The sequence below is a fragment of the Triturus cristatus genome, chromosome 12 (assembly GCF_964204655.1).
Source record: "Triturus cristatus chromosome 12, aTriCri1.1, whole genome shotgun sequence".
Taxonomy (NCBI): Eukaryota; Metazoa; Chordata; class Amphibia; order Caudata; family Salamandridae; genus Triturus; species Triturus cristatus.
Genome location: NC_140595.1, coordinates 387,024,322 through 387,046,722, shown reverse-complemented (window position 1 = coordinate 387,046,722; position 22,401 = coordinate 387,024,322).

Here is a 22,401-nt window from a genome sequence, read left to right as displayed (position 1 = left end):
GAAGTATATGAGGTAAGTCTGGCTGGATTGCGAGATAAGGAAGCCAACTGTCAAGTTTTATCTAACGCTTACTGTAATGGAGGGTTGCCAAGACTATTTAATTCATATTCCTAATCTCATGCATCTTTTTGCACTAGTTAGATTCAGATTGGGAATTGTCCACCACCTTGTTGCCTTCCCTAACATGAAAATTTGCCCCCCGGATTCGACTCCTTGCTCATGTGATGGACAGAGTAAACAAAGTACTTGGCACTTTATGCTGTTTTGTGGATTTTAGTTTGGTTTTAGAAGTTATTACCTAAAACCACTTCTGCTTGCGTATGGCAATGGATCGCATATTGCTGTCCTAAAATACTTGTCTGAAATAAATGATGCTAGGGTTTGTCTCAATGTGGCACTTTTTATTATTAATGCAATTAGCATACGAAAAAGCATCACGGTTTCATCATAGGGACTACTCAACCAAGTGTTTAAATGGAGATTGTACCCCTTTTAAACATTCCTAAGGGTTTTCATACATGACCGACTTTGTTTCATTGTTGAATATTGAGTATTACTTTGTACTATCTTTTATAACTTTTATGCTACCTATGTTTAATGCATCTAGCTTTTATGTATGTATACTTTTATGGTTGTTTTAAACACATCAAGTAAAGTTTTCAAAATTGAAATCGAATACATGATTCAAGTTAGTCCCAGAGGTCCATCAACTCCTGAAGAGGCTAACTTCAACCAATGTGACCGCCACACAGACACCACCTGTACCCAACTAAAATGAAGGAAAAAGCGTATAGAAGTATATGTTGACTGATTCTACATCATTAAAATCATTATGTATTAGCACAGAAAGTAACAAAGATGGGTGAAGTAGAATGGGGGAGAGGCATGGAGGAGAGTTCACATACTGAATGGAGTATGTTGCTGGTGCCTTCATTATATCCCAGTAAGGATACTTCTACTGTGATTTGAAATGAGTAAGAGTGAAAGAAACTGAAAAGAAAGAGCTGTAACTACCACTATCCAGAGGATCTGCAAGAGGGATATTAGTGACTCAATTAAAGACCACTATGACCTGTAATCGCTGACTGTTAGACCTGAAATCCTCCTTGGTGCAGTTTCCCCTAAACCTTTTGCCTTCAATCCTTGCGTTTTCTGAGTTTGTTTTTGTTAGCATTATGACTCTGTGCACTGGACAACTGCTAACCAGTGCTAAAATGCTTGTGCTCACTCACTTAAACGTGGTAAAACTTACCTACACCTAATTGGCACTATTAATTTGCATGGGAATCCCGACTATTTGGTACTCTGTAGTGAAGAATGCAGACCTTTCCTTAAGCCAATTGGTTAATGAAATCTGCCAGCACCCACATATCAAATAATCAACTTCAAGCCTCAGTCAGTAGAGTGATAACAATTGCATGAGACAAAACCATACTCAGTTGCAAATGAACTTTTTTAGACGGCTACTTCATCACTTCAATGTACAAAATGTACTTGAAGCAAAATCAGAAGTCGTGTGGAAGCTGTTAGAAGAGCAACAATCATATTTAGGTGTAAAAATGTATTTGCAAAATACCATATCGGTGCAACGCCACATTTAGTTGGAAAAATGTGATTGGTGAAACATCAACAGGGCATAGAAAATAAATACATTCATTTGCATAAATCACATTCAGGAGCAGAAGCATATTTTGGTGCAAAAGCATTCCTGGTTCAATATCACTAAGGGCCTGATTGGTGAAAGGTAAATTAATCCGTCCCCATGGTGGAGAGGCCACCCATCTAATTTATAAATGACCACCAAGCAGGCGGTCACTTATAAAGGCATTAGCAGGAATTGTCACCAATGCACATTTCACAAACTATTGCACAACCTGACCATTGGTAAAACTATATTCACACCACTGGTGGAAATGTCAATGCAAATATTTGTGTACAATTGAAACAGCTAAATCTATGCAATCCAAAATATTGGACCAGAACTGCCAGAACACTTGCAATCTCTGTTATTTTGCCAGTGACCATAATAATTTGATTTATAAGTATACGTTTTTCTTGGCATTGAACATCAGCAAGACAAAATGGTATTACAGGTCAGTATGATGACAGAATATAATCATAGCAATGTACATTCAGAAACAAAATGAATCCCCACCCACCCAGAGCCCCACGTCCCATAACCAGTCGCACCACAGAATAATGAGACAACTAAACATGTCAGTGTTCTGAAACCAAGCTCATCTACATCCCCCCATCCCAAGTCCAGGGGCGGCTCCTCCACAACGGCAGAGGAGTATCGCCCCACTGGCTCAGAGTCAGCAGCTGAAAAATAGAACAATATTTTATTGGTATATTTTTCAGCTGCTGGCTCAGCCAGCATGTGCAGGGAGGGGCAGGGCCATGGGAAGGGGGAAGGAGGACTGATTGGTGCACTTCAAAGTGAGCATGTGTGTTGAACTGACTATCTTAGGCTGGCCAAACACACATGCGCACTTAGGTTTCTCCAACCCAGCTATATTGAATAGTCTGGTTGGAGAAACATTACAGACTCCCTATGCCTGAGTGGAGCGTTAAACCAGCTCACACGGACCAATCCCTGTGCTGCTTTCAGAGCATGAGAGCAACACTGGGATTGCAGAGTGAGTCTATTATGCTGTCCCAGTTTCTGCTGAAACCAGGAAGCACAGGAAGACCGAGGTGCGAGGCGACCATCTGCTTACGGTAAGTTTTCCTTTTTTAAAATTATTATCAAACCTCCCCTTCCGTGCTCCCCCGTACCCTCTCCACCTGCCTCACCACTTTTTGTTTGTGGCGGCTGCCACTGCCAGAGTCCCAGGGATCCTTGACCTCCCCTCCTTCAAGCATGGGCCAACCTTCACGCACAGCTCAGCTCTTGAAGGATGAGTGTCGGGGGGGTCCAACAGCTCAGTGAGCATCACAATCCATGCCCGCAAATCATCCCTGTGGGTTGTCCGCATATGGCATTCTTCCGCATTTGCCCATTCAGCCATGTCACTTTTCCACTCAGCAAATGAGGGGGCCTCCGGGACAACCACTGTATAGCTAACAGTGACCATAATAATGGTAACATTTTATACATTAATATTTATTTGATATAGATCTCTGCATACATTATGTATTTGCTCACGTGCGGTTAAAGGTGGCAAAGGTGGATCTGCATACATGACAACAGCCTGCACAAAATTAAACGCAGCAGACACGAATAAGGAGGCGATAGGCCTTGCTGCCATATTTGCCGAACAATAAAATAATTGCCAATATTACTTTGAAGCACTTCATTAATCAAAAATGATTGCTTAGTACAGGAAGACAGAAATAAAGCACAGCATTTTACTTTTTTTGAATGACAAGACGTTCAAAAGTAGTTTGCCAACCTTGAGCTATGTTTTACAAACTTCCAATACATTATCATCACCATATCAGGGTTGGGTGAACAGCGCATCAGGAAGTAAATTAACCTGCCCAAGGTGACAGTGTGATAGAGGTGTCAACAGGCATCAACCTTCATTAGGGAGAGGCAAACTGCCTCTGCCAAGGTTACGTTAGTTCTATCTATAAATATTGGCCTCAGATATTCTAAAATGATACACATTTTGTTTTCTAGTTCAACAAAACATTTGAAAATCCCCATGTTAAAATTGGAGCTAAACAGAACGTGACAGAATAGTTCCTTTGTGCTTTTGGGAAAAAAATGGGTACCATGCTATGCATATAAAAGTCACAGAGGGTAACCATGCATTATTTAAGTACCTAGACGTCACCCCCCCCCCCCATGGAAGACCAACTGATCATGGTCAACACAGCGAAGGTTGATGGGACTACCCACAGTTGGAGTTACAGGAGCACTTTGTAAATTTCTCTCTGCAACATTTCTCAAAACATGACATAAAGTGGCTTGAAATGATAAGACATGATGTTATATATCATTTTGCAAAATCTCAAATAGGAAAAATCGCTTTCATGGAATGTTATCATATGTGCACAAAGTAAGCTTATTGGAGGAGGGAGGAGCTCGAGCAGCCGATTTATTGGAATGGCCCAAGCTTGCACCTTACTGTTCTGTCATAAACAAGGTTTCATTCTCGTTCTGCACTTTGAGTAGCTGAATTGTGCTGTTGTTTGAAAGAGCATTTAAATGTTGAGGAACGAGAGGAATACTTCAGTAGGTGGCCCCTTGATCTATGGTGGAGGGGAGACAGCCTCAGAGCTCAAGCACAGCTCTGCCAGTCTCGTGTAAGAAAGAACCCAAACCAAGAGGCATATTTAACAGCCCCTATCGCCACCGGAGCGTCACTTATTTTGACGCTACGGTGACATAGTGCCATTTTCAATATTTACAAGGTGGCGTTAAGCCAATTAGCGTGGCTTAACCCCACCTTGTAACTGTGCTCCTTTCCGTCACAGTCAGCTGCGGCAAAGGGGCGTGCAATGGGTGCTGCTGTAGGCGTTCCACCGTAACACCCATTGGTTTTTGACACTGCCCCAGATTTACAAGGCGGTGTAAATCTGTGGCAGTGCCAAAGCCAACACCATGCAAGAGCAGGCGTTAGAATGGCGCATGAGGAGAAATGCTTTTATTTCTCCTCGTTTTTGCTTTTTCGTGTGTGCTGCATTCTGCAGAACACATAGAAAGAGCAAAAAGCCATTAATGATTGTAACTGTGCAGGAAGGTACACTTTCCTGCACATACACAATCATTACCTGCAGCGCAGGCACCCTTGCACTATGGTGCAAGGGTGCCTGCATTGGCGTTAGGCAGTTAATTTTAGCCCCAGCGCTAGGAAAAACACAGGGATGTGCCCTATTTTAGTAAATACGGTGCATCTGTGCATTTTGAAAATGTTGGAGCACTGCACTGCCAAATTTGGCATTGCTCCATTCTCCAACATTTTCTAGTAAATATGCCACTAAATGAGATTCAGAAGTGTGAAATAGTCCAAATGTCCTGAGGCTTCCAAGCTGTAAAAGTATAAAGTCTTTCCTAAGAACCGGATGAATTTGATGTTTTGCAAAATGGACAACTCATTAAGATCCAGGGAGAGCTTTTCACAAGCAGTTTGGTTATCTCAGTCTCAAACACCTGCAAACCACTACAGCTCTAGGGAGAGAGCAAGGATGTTAACGAGGAAGGGGCTTGCCTGAGGAACTGCATCCAATGTGCAGGCCAAAACCAATTTATCAGGGATATTTGGGTATCATAGTCAGGAGAAGGGGACTATAGAGTACACTAAAACTGAGCGTTGAAACGGGAATGTCCCCTGCATGGTAAATGGGCATGTAACTGGTCCAGGATGTGTGGCTGCATGGTTAACCTATATTCGCTTGGCCTGGTGTCATGCTAATATAGTGTGTGTGTGCAGAGGCCTAGGCTTGTCCATGGTAATGTGAGATCCAGAACCTATTCTGTGACCTGGGAGGGTGAACACTGCATACCTTCATACTGGAGACTGGACTACTGTACATGTCCTAGGTGTGTCACATAAAGCACAGGTAACAGAGTACTGTGTGTTGTGACTCAATAGTGTGACCAGAACGTTTTCTCTATGTCCATCAGAGGTGTGTTTAATGGCTCCTCTCTTGTAAAGGTTCACAGATGTGAAACCCAGAACTTTACAGAGACAATGCTGCCCACAGGGCAGGATAGGGCAGGAGCCGAATCACATCTACTACACTGCTACAACTGCAGTACTAACCAGGAGGTAAACACAGGTCTTACCCTGCCCCAGGAACAAGGGAAACATGCACACAGATGTCGACTAAGCCATGCACCCTGAATATGTTTGCTGAAGGGATAAGTAATAGAACTGAGTCACTTTTTTGAGCTGTGAGAGTTTTTGATCCCATCTGCACCTGTGTCTGATCAGTGCCTGAGCTGTAGTGTGTTGGGCACTGTAATCTTGATATCCGGACCCTAGCTGGGGCGAAAGAACAGTGAGAAATGGGAGGTGTAGCACCTCACTGTTCAAAACAACTTATTTGATAACCTTGTATTACGTTCCCCTCACATTGTATTTTTTTTATAGTTCTGCTATGAGATTAAGTGTTTTATTTTACATAAAGTGTAACCACTGGTCTCAAAAATATGTTATTGTGTCTGTTGGTTGACTGTTGAGTACTGAGCTCTTGAGGCCTACACTACTTCCCTGAGAAACCTTTGACTACTGACCCATTAGAACTAAGTACAGAAAGTGTTGTACTTGGCCTACTAGACGCAAAGGTCTTCATCACCCACGATGAGTCCCAGTATGCCCAGTAGCCCCTTAGACGAGGTCTGCCTCTGGGATAAAGAAAAAAGAGACTAACTGGCTTTCGAGGGAAGGGACAGAGAGGAAGGGAAGAGGGAAAGGAAGGGAAGGGAGGGGGAAGGAAGGGAATAGAACAAAACTCTGCCTGCCCCCATTGGCTCCATGAAAAGTGTGCTAGGCAGGTGGGGAGACCTTTGATGTGCCCAGAGGATACTCTGCTCTCCCTGCTACAGGTTGTATGTGTGTAACGTGTGTGTGTGTGTGCGCATTGTCTTCCCACCTAAGCCCTCCAAAATGTCAACAAACCACATCTCCTGTCTGGGCATTTCAATTCCCATCTCTACTAACCTTTTCACGCACTGGGCATTCAAAATGAACCCATAGGCGTCCATGTTATGTACAAGGCACAAGCACACGTACATTGTATCACTCAAATGCAAATATCACAAGCTGCCCAGCCATACAGACCATCGCCATACAGGCCAAGGAGAAGTTAAGTACACTGCAGTGGAACATGTAAGTGGTCCGGTAGGCACAATTCCCATTACACAGGTAAAAAGACCTCTTCACGCTACTGATCACTACTAACCACAAAACAGGTATGCTGTCACCACCACACTCATGTCACTTCAATTCAGGTAAAGGCAGTGGCCCTCTACCATTATGAGGCTAGCACTTGGTGGGCCCTCCCAGTCTAACAAGACCACATTGCCATGAGACAGATCTAGGTCATGGCACAAAGGCATGATTTGTTTTTGCCCATGATCAAAAATCAGTACCAGGTATCCAGATATACATTCAGCAGGAGCACTCAGGCACTCATGGCAGGGATGCATGTCCATCACCATCCAGGGGACTTTTCCAACCCAACAATTGTTAAAAGGAAATTTCGAATTATGACTTATCACTGCTTATGTTGAGCAAGAAAATATTATTGAGAATCAAAATGAACAGTTGGCCACCAGAATATTGTAAAACTAAGTCAAACATAACCCTAACTTCCCTATGACACATTCTTAGTATATACAACTGTAGTTCATTGACTGGCAGAAAGGAAGCCTGTTGGCTTAAATATGAGTTCCTTTCATCTAACTAGAGGAGAACATTTATTTCTGAGCAATCTTAGCTTTAACTAAAAAAGACTGAACTATTCCAGCCACATGTTGAAAGGTATTTCCAGGCTGGTTATAAGTGAGTGGTGACCCACAATAGTAATATGATAGGTCATCTACCAAAACATAGTTTGACCCAAAATGTAAACAGTAATGAAATCATATTGTGCAAAGAAAAATGTTCATCTAGCTTGATATCTATCTTTATTTGAAGATATTGCAAAAATTGCAAATTTCAATGAGTGGTTTGAATTTCAAATTGATATCTAGTATCTATCAAAAGATGTACTTAATCTCTACAAGTCATCTTCATGACTAAATGTTCTCTTTCAAGAACTGAGTAGTCCTGTTAAGACTCTAACAAAACACAAAAACCTGAAACAAATAAAATACAAGAAGTTCTTGCCCATCACTCTCTTACTCTTATGACAAAACTACCCAATAGCTCTTTTGGAGGCAATTGCTACCCCAATAAACTTTTGTGAAGGGTCAGGCCAATATACAATTAGTGCTTGAGTAAACGTCTTATTTGATTGTATTAAACGTTCTTTTAGATTAACCAGCACAGCAAAGGTCTCTCTTCATGGACTTCTTAAAAAACAGAAGTCATGTTACTGATTATCTCTGCAAATATTTTTATAAGTTGATGATATGCAAATGCCAAGGATTTTTTAAGCCTGATTTAGTGTTTGACAGATGGAGTCAAGGGTTGTGGAGGAGTTTACATCCTCCACCCTGCCTTTACTCCCCCAGTGAAATTGAGTGTTCATCGCTGATCCGGCGGTGAACTCTATGGATTTATGTAAACCACTGGTGTGTGTCTGTCATTAGTGATTGACGGTTGCACCAAAGTTTTAAAGTTTTACATTTATCAACAAAAAAACTCCCAAAGCTAATGACCCCTACAAAATGGGAGTTTTCTCCCATGGTGTAGGGGCAATTGTTTTTTTGTTGTTTTTTTTACTGTCATCAGGTTTTACTTGGAGGTGACAGACAGCAAAAAAAAAGCCATCCACCAGCCACTCTAAATTGGGCTGAAGTTTGAATGGCTTAACTCCGATGGCACATACTCCAATGAGCTTTTACTTCAACATAATGTTAGTCTGCCAAGCCCTAAATTGGGTGGGCAGATCCTGTGAGTCTCAATTAAATTAGTGGGAGAAGGCTAATCCAAAATAGTTGAATTTATGTTTGGATCCAGGGAAAGGCCAGAAACTCTAAATCTAAATCCAAGATTCTCTATATCTTCCTCTTCAAACCCTTTTCGGATTTGCAAGAGAAACAATGTTGCTGGATTTTTTGATAAAACAATCCAAACTGATAGCAGAAATCCAAAAATACTGAATCAATAAAATGCTAAAAATGACAGAAGCTTTGCACAGAAAATGCGGCATTTTAGAATACACTAAATTGTCCACATGGGGTGCAGAAAGCCTTCTTCCACTTGTCACCTTCCTTTTCACACAACAGATAAGTAGCTAATACATCAAGTTAAGTAAAGGCTCATGGTCATTGGACATACTGCAAAATCCCTTATATTAAAGGTAAAGGATATAAAGCGTTGAACAACATGTGATGTTATAGTAAATACTAAATAGAATGTTGATTTTCTTGATTTTCCTGTTGTAGAAAAAGCAAAGGTATACCAGCCCATTATGAAGATGGCACAATCAAACCACTTTGCAAATTGTACTGCAAACAGGCCTTTAGTATTCTCTTCACTCACTGACTTAAGGAATAAACATACCCAAATGTAACAGCTGTACCAATGGTCAACTTGTATTATGCAGTCATATTTTCAATGGGGGAAAGTGAACTGAGTATAGGCTTAATTAAAAATAGCGAAAAATAATGGTACTGCTGTGGCAATATAGAAAGATTAACCACTATTAAATCAGATATGAAGTCCTTTGTCTCATCACTAGCTGGCCAATGACTTTGGGAAGCTTAACAGTGATATTGACAAAACTGTATAGTGAAAATATCGTACATCCATCATTCTTTTGCTCACCATGCCACCCCAGTTTATGATGGATTTAACCCAGATCTCTCGACTGGGGGTGAATGTTTTGATTTGTTCTGCATTCCGTCCATCAATTGTGGTTTTTTTTGCTTTCTCGCCCTAAGTGCGCCAGGTATGCTCAGACGTGAGTCCTGGGCTCACTGTGCCAGTGGAATCAAGCCATCCTGGCTGAAGAGGGGTGAAACCCCGAAACCGGTCCTAGGATGCTTGTTTCCGGTCCTGGGAGGACCTGGCTTGGCAGTTCGGGCTGGACTGTTCCCATGAGGCACAGGGTCAAGACTGATTTGCATATGGCCAGGTCTAAACTGGGGTGGCATGGTGAGCAAAAGAATGATGGATTTAACCCAGATCTCTTGACTGGGGGTGAATGTTTGATTTGTTCTGCATTCCTTCCATCAATTGTGTGTCTTTTGCTTACTCTCCCTAAGTGCACCAGGTATGCTCAGACGTGAGTCCTGGGCTCACTGTGCCACTGGAATCAAGCTATCCTGGCTGAAGAGGGGTGAAACCCTGAAACCGGTCCTAGGATGCTTGTTTCCGGTCCAGGCAGGACCTGGCTTGGCAGTCGGGCTGGACTGTTCCCATGAGGCACAGGGTAAAGACTGATTTGCATATGGCCAGGTCTAAACTGGGGTGGCATGGTGAGCAAAAGAATGATGGATTTAACCCAGATCTCTTGACTGGGGGTGAATGTTTTGATTTGTTTCTGCATTACGTCCATCAATTGTGTGTCTTTTGCTTTCTCACCCTAAGTGCGCCAGGTATGCTCAGACGTGAGTCCTGGGCTCACTGTGCCACTGGAATCAAGCTATCCTGGCTGAAGAGGGGTGAAACCCTGAAACCGGTCCTAGGATGCTTGTTTCCGGTCCAGGGAGGACCTGGCTTGGCAGTTCGGGCTGGACTGTTCCCATGAGGCACAGGGTCAAGACTGATTTGCATATGGCCAGGTCTAAACTGGGGTGGCATGGTGAGCAAAAGAATGATGGATTTAACCCAGATCTCTTGACTGGGGGTGAATGTTTTGATTTGTTCTGTATTCCATCCATCAATTGTGTTTTTTTACTTTTAGAAAGTAGGCCTTTTCTTGTTTAACCATTCTGTGTGCCTCTGCCTGTTTGTGGATTGACTGTCTGGTTTTGGAGTGACCGGGGCTGGGGGTGTGCATTCACTGTAGACACCCACTGGAGGGGGTGTTAGGTGTGCCTGGACCTTCCTGGATGACTCAGAGCTGGTCTGAATAGACCTTGGCTGCATTTAGAGTACTGGCCGGAGTTTTGCTTGCACCTGAATAGGGCCTTTTATAATGTTGCACAATGCTGTCTCCACCCCCTGTGGTCATACTACACCAGTGAGGACAGAACTGGTTTGGACTAGGTTCAGAGACCCTGGCACAAAGAGAACAACGACAAAATGGGGTATAACTAGTAGATCTTAAACCCCAGAATTTTAGATTACTTCTGGACTCAAAAGGAATCTTTGCCAAGGAGAAGAGCTGATGAGCTGTGAGGAGGAGTACTGCCCCTTTGCTGTGTGCTGTGTGGGGTGGCCTGAAGTTGCTGTTTCTGCCAAGAAAAGGACAAAGGATGGAACCTAGCTGTGAACCGGCTTGAAGTAGCTCTCAAAGGGCCTGTGTGTGCTGAAGTCTCAGGGACACAGAGACTTCAACCCAAGCTCCCCTGAATCCTGTTTCTGAGAGTTCTGACCTGCCCTGCTAGGAGGCGCCTATTCCAGTTGTGGGACTCTGGAGGATGTTCCTGCTGCTGGGAACTGGAAGAAAATAAGAAATGAAGAAATCGACCCATCACTCTTCTTGCGGCTGTTTTTTTAGACGCAGCATCGCTGTGCGAGAAGAATCCCCATGCATCGCCATGCCGCTGCAGAACCGATGCAGCATCTGTTGCAGCTGCAAGAACCGACGCATTGAGGGATTGCAACTGAAGAACCCGGCGCATCGCCACCGCATCGACCACCGACGCATCCTAGATTTCCACTAATCACACCTATGCAGTAAGCTTTCCCAATGCATCACCCGCAGACCAGAATCATCATGGATTCGACGCATCACTTTCCCCTACAGACCGGATTTGACGCATCACTTCTCCTGCGTGCAGTAGAACTGTTGCATCGCCTCCCCAAGGTCTCAGAAACTGATGAATCACTTTGTTTCTGACACTTCTCATCTCTGCAGCTGTTTGGCCTTGTGAATTTTGACGCATTGTGTACTTTGTGAGAAATCACGCATCTATAGTTTTCCATGGACCAAGTTGTTTGAAATCTTTGAAAAGTCATTTTCTTATTACATGTATGTTGGATTTTTGTCGTTTTTGGCTTGTTGAGTTTAGGTAAAGATACTTTATTTTTATAAGCTGGTGTAGTGTCCATTTGTGGTGTTATCACTGTATTACTGTGTTTTTTTAGTAAAAATACTTTACACATTGCCTGTCCGCTTGTGCCAAGCTACCCAGGGGGTGAGCAGGGGTTAGCTAAAGTGTGTATCCCCCTTACCCTGACTAGAAACAAGGGTCCCTATGTGGACAAAGGTACCTACCTCTGCTAACTAGAGACCTCCATTTTTAACAACACTCTTCAACAATACTGAGGGAATAAATGTTTATTGGTATTGTTTATAGAGATCAAATATAATGATACTAACATAATACTGTTTAATATCTTAGGAGACAATTGCGATGTTCCTACATTCCTACTTTCTTCTGTGCATAAGCTGTCATCTTATTTCTAGAATCATCACAATGTAGACACTGTGCTGGTATTCTGTTTCATTTGTGTTTAAAGAAATCCTTACCGTCCCTGCTTACGTAGTCTTTTTTTGAGCCAACATGACTATTGAAACTCTGACTGACCAAAACTATTTTTTCTTTACCCAATCTGACAAACAAGAAAGCATGTGAAATGAGGTCTCTTCTAATGACTGCGTTGGGAGAGTCCTTTACCACATCCCCAGTTAACCCAATAATCTGTATTTTCCTTGAAATGATGATCTAACAGCTTCCCTATAGACACTCTCAGTATGAGATCTGTAAATTCAATTTAAATCATTTGCCATTCACTATATGCTATGGGGCTTTAAGGCAGCATCTTCATTGTCATTGCCACTGGGAAGCGAACTGAGAGAACCCCAGTTCCATTTTTCACTATCCTCTCAAAGATCACGTAGCTATTGACCCAACATCAGGAAAACGGACTCAATTTTTCGCACATAGTTCCTCCATGAAGGGAATTGTTTTGTGCTACAGTTGAGTATTATACCAGCCATGAAAAGTTCATCTGTTGAAAGAGATTTCTGTGCCTTTTGTTTTGCTTTCACATTTTGACCTTTCTAGTTCTACTTTTGGCTAACCTTTGGAAGTGAAACTGTCTAAGATAACAGTTAATTTGACAGAGATGGTTGATTATTCTTGTAAGACCACGCCTAATTTCCCAAAAATCAGTGGAGGTCATACTAAAAAGGGGTTATAGTTTGATTTACGAACACAAAGTTCTTTTATGTGCTGAAAGCTTCTGTTCTTGGCTAGTCTCTGTGTCTGAAACCCTGGCTATCATGCAAGAGTCATAACCAATAAAACGTGGGGACCTTGCAAGATGTAAGTCACTTTTTAAATTATGGGAGAACTCTGACATGGTTCAGTGTGTCCTTCCTCCTGGCAATATCCATTTTGCAACTGGTATCTTTACCTGGGCAGACAACGCAAAACTGCAATTTAAGGGGAGGCACATGATCAAGTATCCACACTGTGGAAATATGGATTTTCCTGGTCAGTTATGTCCCCTATCTTGGACCCCAACGGTTCTATGTGCATGTCGCAAGTACATGTATGTTCCCTCCAGTTCCAGTATTGATGACGCAAACACATGCGTGTCCACCGTCAACATGTCCTCTGCCAGATCCGCCATGAATAGGCCGGATATTCCATTCTTAAATATGAAAGGCCACCGGCTTTATATGGTTCACTTATGCCACTTTTCAGTCCAGGCAAGTAGGCCCTGATTCTGTCATCAAACTCTTCTTGCCCTCTGCCTCTAAAAGCTCCAGCCCGAGCCTGCATCTGTGACCATGAACTTTGTCTCATTCTCTGCGCTGCTCACGAAGCCTGACATCAGCTTACTCTCTGCCAAGAACTGTATTTCACCTTCGAATTATCTGCTTCCCCCTCAGCCGACGCATTCCTGCCTAGTAGTTTAAGTAAACATTCTTCCAGTTACCAAGCAAAAAGACCCATCTTCTCTGTCCTCATGCAAGTAATTCATAGCCTTGTTACCATGGAATATTCCTACCCCCTCGCATTCAGTGTAGACACTCAGACGCTTGTACACGCACAGTCAGTATAGAATAGATTCTGTCCGAGAGTCCTCCTTTTTGGATAACATAGTTCTTTAAACATAGGATGTTAGATATGATTTGGGATTAGGTTGACTTGACCTCCCAGACTTCTCGTCTCCACATATAGAGCTAAATGTCAAGTCCCCGTCACCCCCTAGTTACACGTCAATTACACGTCATACTGCTGCGCGCGCATCCATGCCAAGTATTATCTTATAGATCCACCTATACATGACATCACAACCAATCATGTTCCTTTTTACTCATTATTACACCCATTTTCGGTTACGCAAACCAAACGTCAATGTCCTTATCAATTGTTACGCCTACTGTATTCACTTCATTATAATGTATGTATTATAAAAGTTACTGCTTGTCAATAAAGTATGTACTTCACTTCCTGAACCCCCGTGGTGATGGAACTTGAGGCATCCGATTATAATCGCTTATTGGAATAAAGCCCATTCCGAAACTCTAATATCACGGATTCTGCCTCTCATTTTACTGAGCTATTTTATAATGTTTCTGTACCAAATTCAGTCCCGGTAAAGGAGAAATATTTACCACATGATGGCGCCCGAACAGGGACACTTTCTCATCTCACGCGCCGGCGGTGTGTTGCAGGCCCGGTCTCCTGCCACAGCTGGACGGACAATAACGCGTACCAGCAGGATTTCCTGTATCTCCCTCCGGTCAAGCGGGGGCGACTGAGACTGCAATCAACACCCAGACGAGGCGGTGAGAAGTGCGAAGTATCCCGACCAGAGCCTAGCTGAGAGAGCAAGATCCGAGGTATACAGAGACCCACCAGTCCGAAGTCAAGCCCAGTGTCCGACGAGTCGAGTCGAGTCGAGTCCGGTCCGGTTCAAGTTCAAGTTACTGAGGCCTTCCGTTTCCGAAGCTACCCGGTGAGTACCATTGCTGGGGAGGCATTTCTGACGTGCACATAGGTTGTGCCGGTCAAGACGGGTTTGGGTACACAAATCCGGTCTGCACTGTTTTAGCAGTGTATCTGTACTGTTTAGCAGTATATCAAGTATTCCGAAGTATTCCGAAGTGTCTAGTTATTGTCTAGTTATTGTCGAGAATTAAGCTTGGTGATTAGTTATGCAGACGATCATCATTGTTGTTTCAGTTAATGGTTTAATGTTAAATGTTTAAAGTGTTTAAGTATGTTCTGAATATCGTGGTATGAATGACTGTTCATTATCGTGTTTATTGTATTAAGTCTGTTCAAATTCAAGTATCAGGTCAAAATCAAGTATAAGGTCAGTTCTCAATATGCCGCTCTTTTCGAAATTAAGACAGATCACTACCAGAAAAGGGGTTCTCGAAGAAGCCGTCCCTATTCCTCCTAGGGACACTCCAGGGCACTTTATGTATCACAAACATGGCTTAGACGCTATATTATTTCTTGATTTATGGGTAGACTATACCAAGGGATTACCAGAAAGTCAAAGGTGGCCCACAGCGGGGACCTGGGATGCAGAGTGCATCATGAAAGTCGAGGAAGAGTTATGGAAAAGAAAAGTCAGACAGTCACAGAAAGACGCCGTTGAATTATGGCGTAAAGAATCACATAGACGAACAGAAAAAGCACGTAGACAGGAGGAGAAGAGTAAAGAGAATTCCAATAAAGTTCGAGAGAATCTATTAATTGAGGAAGGTACCCGAGTAAAATCAGAACAAGTAGACAGACAAAGAAATGCCCTTATGAATGGTATGTATCCTCTCCTGGCCGAAGGATTACCTAAGGCTACTCCAGAGACACCAAAAGACTTGCCAACCCCATTGTTCCCAATAAAGGTACATCCTAAGGGGCATCCTAGAACCGCAGAAGATGTTTTTCTTTCCTCATATTTAGATGACGCAGCTCCCGAGTATGCTAACTCTGCCCTACATAGACCGCATACCAGGGAGGTTCAACACCAAGATCCAGTACCCGTATCCCTGCAGCAACAAATCGAGTCACAAGTTCCGGCAAGCACATCTGTTTCTGTATCCGCTCCTACAGCTACTTCTATGGCTGTGTCCACACCTGTAGTTGCTGTGTCACGTTCGACGAATCCTTTTACACCCGACGCCCCAGATGGGGCCGCGGGAGGAGCTACCAATGTCTTTTCTACGCCACCCAGAATAAATAAACTTACTTTTCAAGAGTCAGCGCATTCACGTACACCCAAACTCCTTAGTACCCGTACGCTTAAGGAACTTCTTATAGACTGTAGATATGACCCGGTGCCTGGAAAGGAGGACGAAATGACCCTAGCATCATTGCGTATCAGACGAGCCGCAGTGTATTTAGCGAAGTTACCAGGAATGACTGCGCATCTAGATAATATATATCATTTTGTCCAAACAGGGCGAGATCCAGAATGTATTTACAGAGCTATGGAATACCAGAAAGTAGAGATACAGGGGGAACTGTTACGTTTCCTCATAAACTGTGTGATCAGAAATCAAGACCGACCGGGGGTAGACCCGGAAGCCATGAAAATTCTTACAAGATGGAGCCAGAATATATCGGAAGGGAGACATGATAAACAAAACTGTATAATAGCCATGTGCCGAAAGATCCGTAAAGAAATAGAACGCCTACACGAAGAGCGATTAGAGGTAGACGAGTTCGAACAAAACGAGGAAGAAGGGTCAGGACTGCCCACAGGACAGTCGGACACCATAGCCTATGTAGGTAGAGGAAGATCTTGTAATAGGATTAAGACTAGATATCACACTGACTCAATACATCCGATATGTCCAGATAATAACAGAAATTTTCAAATACCTATAATTAACATAAGGTCTAACGAGCATTCGTTCCAAACCGCCGACAAACTACTACAAGAACGAAGGGGTTATCATTTCCTCGATTCTATGGATGAACAAGATTTAGCCAGGGCAGCTGTCCATTGGGTGGACAGTCCCGGAAAATATAGTGATGATACAGTAGTGCGCACATTTTTGAATCTTACCCCAGATGAACAAAGGTTAGCTGGGATTTATATGATTCAACAACTCATTATACTATATCGGAGTCAGCACTCGGACCCTGGCCCCTTGCCTGACATACTGACTGAATTACTTATGAATAAATGGAAAGGTCCAGGTACTGAATTAATTAAAGAAATTCTAGAATCAAGAAAGCAGTATATTCTTTTTGTATGTTCAGAACATGTTCCATTGTCTGTCAAGGAAAGAACTACGTATCACATAGATAGACAGAATCCCTTACGAGAAGTGCACCCAATAAAGGGTGAGGACAACGAGTTTAAACGCGTATTTGTATATACGCCTATATCGAAAATAGAATTGTTAGAAATGAAGAAAGTAGTACCCAGTCATGACAAGGACCCAGCGGGGTTTCACCGAGAAATTAAAGACATGTTACTCATGGGAGAATATACCTACCCCGACATTATGACAATATTAAAGGTGTTGATGCCTGCTGGCATTTATGAGAAACTCAAGGAAAAAGAGTGGGAGGTAGGTGATCAAAAGATAGAATGGTCAGCATTAGAAGCAGAAGAAAGGGCCCGAGGTCCAGGTTCGGGGCTTGGGGACAAAACTAAGGCATTACCAGGACTACTAGTACAGGTACTGCCACGTTTATTAACTACGAAAAAGGAAGATTGGGGTACAATTTCAGCCTGTAAACAGAAGCAAGACGAAGACACTAGTGATTACTATGCCCGTTTTGAAAAATGTTTTGGTATAAATAGTGGCATAAAAGCAAGTAGCGAATCATACCCACATCTGTTTGTAACAAAATTAGTAGAAAATGCTCTGCCCCCAGTAAAGAATAGAGTATTAAAATTCGAGAGTACCTGGCAAGGTAACACTCCAACACAAATGTTACAAATGTTACAGTACCACCACAATAGAATTAAAGAGGAACAAGAACATGAACACAGACGCATGAAAGACACGAAAATGAAAATGCTAGTTTCCCAGACAGTTCCAGCTGAAGGACATAAAAAGGGTATGACACATTCCGATTCAGCAGGACCTGTAAAGGGGACATGCAATTATTGTAAAAAGCCAGGCCATTACGTACACGATTGTCCAGTTTTAAAACATAATATCGCCATAGGTAAAACACAAGAAAGATCACGGCCACTAAGACAAGATCAGAATGAACAAGGAGCTATGCAGCATGCCCAGGCCATGCCAGCCTCACAACAGCCAATACAGTTTGTGCCAGCTGCACCACCGTTGCCTGCTACTGCCACACAGACGACAACACGACAAATGTATCAGACCGCACAGTATGAATATCCCGAGTATCAGCGTTACGCATGAACAAGCCTAGAGAGGGAAGTTGACTTACCCCTTATCGAGATTCCTGTAGATCAAGAAGGACCTTATGTACATAGTAAATTATTAGGTCAAGATAGAAAATTTTTACTCGATACAGGGGCAAGTCGAACAACTATAAAACGTAGTGAAGTTCCAGGGGCACCCCTCTCAGGCTCACAGAATATTTCCCTTGGTTTTTCAGGAAAACCTATTGTTAATGAAGTGTCACAGCCTTTGCCACTTACGATAGGACCTCTGACCCGAACTACAGATTTACTGCTTACTAAATCATGTCCAGAAAACTTGTTAGGAATAAAAACGTTGAAAGCCCTAGGAGCCATAATATGTTGTTCTCCGGAAGGAGTAAGGTTGTTTTTACGTGATTTTAAAGGTCACTATGTATCTAGAGACATGGATCCCCGACTGCAGACTTTACCTACACACCTATGGGCACAAGGCCCTACTGATGTTGGTTGCATGAATATTACACCATATCGAGTCACACTAAAGGCAGGAGTGGTGCTACCACGAATACGACAATACAAGTTACCACCAGATGCTGTAGTGGCTTTACTACAAATCATTGACGAGCTCATTGCCCAAGGAGTAGTTGTGGAAACAGACTCCAATATATGTAATTCACCGATAATACCGATTCTTAAACGAACAGATCCTACAGCGCCGCCAGTATATCGATTGGTTATTGATCTGCGCGAATTAAACAAATGCATTGTGCCACAATTCCCTGTGGTCCCAGATATCTCGTCATTACTGACAGCCATTGATTCCGAAGCGACATTCTTTACTGTAATTGATCTCAAAAACGCCTTTTTCAGCGTCCCAATAGATCAGGAAAGCCAATATTTGTTCGGATTTAGTTTAAATGGGCGTAGCTTTAAATTCACACGCGCACCTCAAGGATTTACAGAAAGCCCCAGCATCTATAGCCAAGCACTGAAACGAGAACTTGACAGTATCCACATGCCAGTCAACACTGCTTTGCTTCAATATGTCGATGATCTGCTGATCACCGCAAGAAGCGAACCAGAATGTGAAAAAGCATCACTGACAGTTTTACAATTTCTGGCCGAAAAAGGGCACAAGGTGTCCCCTTCTAAGCTGCAATTCTGTGTCCAGCAAGTTGTTTATCTTGGACACTCGCTGGACAAGGAGGGAAGGCAGCTTACACCCGACCGTATTCAGTTAATAGCTAACATGCCAATACCCAAGACACAAAAGGAGGTACGGGCTTTCATAGGCCTCACTTCATATTGTAGGCAGTGGATCCCTCAGTATGCATTTCTAGCAAAACCACTCATTCAATTGACAACACAGGAGGCAGCCACATCGACTGTTCTCCCTTGGACTCAGGAACATACACAAGCTTTTGAAAGCTTAAAGAAAGCTTTATGTCAAGCACCTGTTTTAGCAACACCATGTTACAGTAAACAGTTTACACTCTTTGTTACAGAACGCGAAGGTACTGCCTTGTCAGTACTCACACAGGAACAAGCAGGATCACACAAACCATGTGCTTATTTTTCTAGTACATTAGATCCAGTAGCTCAGGCTTTGCCTGCATGCCTGAAATCAGTAGCAGCAACAGCTTTAGCAATCAGACAAAGCGATGCCATAGTGTTAGGACATCCATTGACAGTTCAAGTACCCCACGCAGTAGAGGTTCTTGTAAATAGAACGCAAACACAACACTTGACTATAGCGCGACTTACAGGATATGAACTTACATTGTTTCAGCCACATATAGAAATAAGACGCTGTAACACATTGAATCCGGCCACACTTTTGCCAGTAACCGGAACAGACCCACTAGCCCATGACTGTATTGAAGTTATTACTGTAACGACAAAACCCAGACAAGACTTAACCGATGTTCCATTGTCAGATCCAGACTTGACATTTTATGTCGATGGTTCATGCATGAGAACAAGTACAGGAGAGTTAGTAGCCGCTTATGCAGTCACAACAGATACTGAAGTCATTGAAACTAATCGTATAAATACTTTGTCAGCTCAAGCCGCAGAGCTCATCGCTCTGACGTAAGCCTGTATTCAAGCCACGAATAAAAAAGTCAACATATACACTGATTCACGTTATGCATTCGGAGTTGTACATGACTTCGGCGTGCTGTGGCGAGAGAGAGGTTATTTAACTTCCCACGGTGCCCACATTCAGCACGGACCCCTCATTCACGCATTATTAAATGCAATACATCTACCCACTGAAATATCAATTATGAAATGTAAGGCCCATACGAAGGTTACTGATATCATTTCCCAAGGCAATGATCTAGCCGACAGAACAGCTAAACTGACTGCTCAAGCTCAGACCCCCGACATGACAAAGACAATAGTCCCGACACCGACACATTGTATGACCGTTAAAGATCCTACTCTTGACGTAATTGACATACAGACACATGCTACACCAGACGAAATAAAGAAATGGACCGAGTTAGGAGGGATCCAAACGGACCAAGGATGGATGATGAAGGAAAGGTCTGTATGGTTCCTTCCTGATTCAATGGTCCAAGTCGTAATTAACACTATACATAGTCCGGCACATCTAGGAGAAAAAGCTATGCTAGACAGCATTCAACACATTTGGTTCAATAAACATTTACGAGCAGCAGCAAAACAAAAGGTCCGTACCTGTATGATCTGTTGCCAGTTCAACCCAGGAAAAAGTGTTCCCGTAGAACAGGGTGGATTTCATCCTCCTGATCACCCTTTTGAAGTCCTACAGATGGATTATATCCAGATGGAACGATGTCGAGGATTCAAATACGTTCTCGTAGTTGTCTGCGCCCTGTCCCGTTGGACAGAGGCGTACCCGGTTTCAGATTACACTGCCCCGACTACTGCCAAACAGTTGGTTCGAGAATTCTTCCCACGATACGGTTTACCACGTGTTGTCTACTCAGATAACGGCCAGCCGTTCTCATCCGAATTAATGAAACACGTTTCACTTCTGCTAGGATATCAGTGGAAATTCCACTGTGTCCGACATCCCGAGGCAGCAGGTCTCGTAGAAAGACATAATCAGACACTGAAAATCAGACTGTCCAAAATATGCAGAGAGAAAGGGGTCGACTGGATAGTAGCATTACCAGTTGCACTTTTTTACATGAGAATGGTAGCACACTCTAGAACAGGGCTATCCCCGTATGAGGTGATCTTCGGTAGACCACCGAATATGTGGGGGACGCCTATACCACGCAAAATAACTGATATTGACTGTAATATGCTGACAGATTACTTGGCTTCCTTGATGTCTGCACTACAATCTTCTCATTCACAGGTAGCTGCAGCCTTTCCCGACAACACTGAGGTGAAACCCCATGACGTGGTTCCGGGGGATCTTGTCTTTGTGAGAAATTTCGACCGAAAGACTCAACTGGAGCCCAGGTGGAAAGCACCCAAGTTGGTCCTGTTGACCACAAGAACAGCCGTGAAGATCGAGGGCCGCAAGGGCTGGATTCATTCAAGCCACATCAAAAAATTTCATGGACTATCTTCAGATATAGACATTGTGCCCTGCACTCCCTCACAGACTGATACAAAGCTTCCTTTTGTTGAACCGAACAAATCTGAAAATTACAAACTAAAGCTTAGGCCCACCAAGTCGAGCAATTTGATTGTTTAAGTCCTCTCCAAGGTGAAGCGGTTGAATTGTCTCTGACATGTATCCCTTGGACCTGAGTAGAGAAAATACCCGAAAAATGTTGAAACGACAGGCGTATTGTAAATCACTGCGTAGCCACTGCATAGTGACATTATTAATTTTGTTTTTATTGAGTCTTTTAATAATTATTACAAGTATGTTGTTGCACATATATTACCCTATTTCTAGACATGTTTATAATGTTGCTGCTGAACATTCTTTTAGTGACTTACCTCCGCATGAATTGTCTTATAGACTTGCGCTGCGCAATAACACTTTCATTAGTATGTTACATCATTCCCATCAGACTAGTAACGCCACCAATTGTTGGGTGTGTGGCCGACTCCCTCCCTACCAGAATTATGAAGGAGTCCTGCCTTTCTTTCCACATCCATTTACACATAATGGCTCCTGTGGAGCATGGTTTAGTTTAATTAATTCCATAGACTCAGACACAGCCGTTTACCAAGACCATTGGATATGGGGAAACATGAACCTAGTTTTATTCAAAGTCTGTTACCCTGACAAGGAGGGTCGCCCCAAAAGAACAGGAACTGATCTAGAAAATGAAGTATATGGATTAGGTAATTTTACACCTAATCTCATGATTCTAAATGTCGTATCCGAAGTTGAGCTAGTCTTACCCACCATGTCAGTATTCCCAGCAAAAGGTGAATTATGTGT